This window comes from Pipistrellus kuhlii, unplaced genomic scaffold (genome assembly GCF_014108245.1).
Source record: "Pipistrellus kuhlii isolate mPipKuh1 unplaced genomic scaffold, mPipKuh1.p scaffold_m20_p_16, whole genome shotgun sequence".
In the NCBI taxonomy this organism is placed as follows: domain Eukaryota; kingdom Metazoa; phylum Chordata; class Mammalia; order Chiroptera; family Vespertilionidae; genus Pipistrellus; species Pipistrellus kuhlii.
In genome coordinates, this window is record NW_023425471.1 from 36,378,541 (window position 1) to 36,380,367 (window position 1,827).

The 1,827-nt window shown below is 47.9% G+C and overlaps 1 pseudogene; it reads right to left on the bottom strand.

The window, feature by feature from the left end:
- Positions 1–426: 426 nt before the first annotated feature.
- Positions 427–1,603, bottom strand: LOC118720263 (annotated as a pseudogene).
- Between the last annotated feature and the right edge of the window lie 224 nt (positions 1,604–1,827).

Here is a 1,827-nt window from a genome sequence, read left to right on the forward strand (position 1 = left end):
TTTATTTACTGTTTATTGCACATGATTTGAGGTCTTTAATTTCTAACCACCAAAGATTCAAAGGACTATTTTTCCCCCATAAAGTTTAACATTAACATCAGTGAATTCATGTATTCATGTATTTTTATTGTAAACATCTGAATTATTCACATTGTCATAGATCCTGAACTCATAAGCATGCACCATGCACAGCCTGGCAGCAAGCCAGGAAGCCACTTTGCAAGCAAGCAGATACTCCCCATAAGGAGAAAAGTCATAGCACAACATTTAATGTCCAACCTGAATCACCTCAGAATGTTACATATATTGACTTCTTAATTCATATAGTATTGAGAACTCAACTGCTTGGTTGGTGACAGGGTTGACCTGGTTTCAGGAGGATTATTCCTGAAATAATTAAGGAAAGGGAGGCCTAAATATTTTCTTGGTTGCTTGCTCCTCCCCAGCACCTTCATCTTTATTCTCATTCTAGCTTCTTGGGCATCTTGTCCTTCACTTTCACCTCCTTCTTCCTCTTTTATATCCTCAAATTCTTCCTTGGCAACTTCTTCCTCTTCCTCTTCTTCCTCTTTGTCAGCACTTTCTTCTCCTCCTCCTCCTCCTCTTCAGCTTCTCCTTCAGAGGGGTGTTCATCCTTAACTTCCTCAGCTTTTGCAGCCTCAATGGTCTCCTCCACCTCGATCTGCTCCTCCAGGACATTGCTGGTGTATTAAGAAGGGAAGAAGACAGTGGAAATCCAGTAGGAGCTGGTCTGTAAACCACCTTAGGCAGGTCAACCAAAGATCTGGGAACTCTGGGAGTAGCCACTGGCCATGCTTCCCAAGCTGGTGAAACTGAGCTGGGTCTCCTCACCTTCCAAGAGTTTCCTGTAAGCTGCAATGCCAATGTCCAAAGCCACACTGAAGAGGTCCTGGTATTCTTTTAAATATCATGCCATTTCACTCTCTGTAATTCTCAACTCATTTTCTAATTTGTTGATTGTGTCCTGTATAGCACTAACATCAGACTTCTGCTTATCCTCCAGCTCTCGCAGCTGCTTTCCCAGAGCATTGTTCATGCCCTGGCATGCTTTGATCTCCAGGGTCTTGGTCTTGAGCAGGCAGCGGCTTTCAGACACCTCCTTGGCGGCATGCAACCCATAGGTGTTCTTGGCAGTGCTCTCGGTCAGCATGGTGAAGCAGCTCTTGTACCATTCTTATGCATTCTCCCTGTTCTTGGAAGCCAGCTTCTTGTACTGATCACAAATGTCCTTGAACGCATCAGAGAGGTCAGACTTGGAGAACATGTCCATCTCCACAGAGATCTGAGAGTACAGGATCTGCACCTGCAGCTCAGTAATCTCCTCTTCATGCACCTTCTTCAGAAATGTGATTTAGTCCATCAGGCTATTGATGTGCTTTTCAAGCTCAGTGTCAGGGAGAGCCACCTCATCTGCACCTTTGTGCTCCTCTATCAGCCAGCCCTCTGCATCACCAAGGTTCAGCACCTCTTCCTGGTAGCATGCCTGAAGGTTGCTCCCAGTCCCTTCCAAGCCCTGGAGCCTGCTAATTGCCGCTGCCCTCTCCTCGCCTGGGATGGGAGTGGTGGGCCTGGGTACAGGCATCCCATTTTCATTAAAATGTTCAACCCGGGCCTGCTACAACTGTGTCCACAGGCGACCCAGGGGTAGACAGTGATCCTAAAGCCACTGACCACCCCCGCCTATGCAGGTCCCCGATGGAAGCCTGGACCCTCGGGCAGTGCCAGGCCTGTTGGTCCCTGATGATGGCCCGGATCCTGCAGAGGGCGTCAGGTGCTGCCTGCCAGGTCTTCCCCGTTCCCAATGGT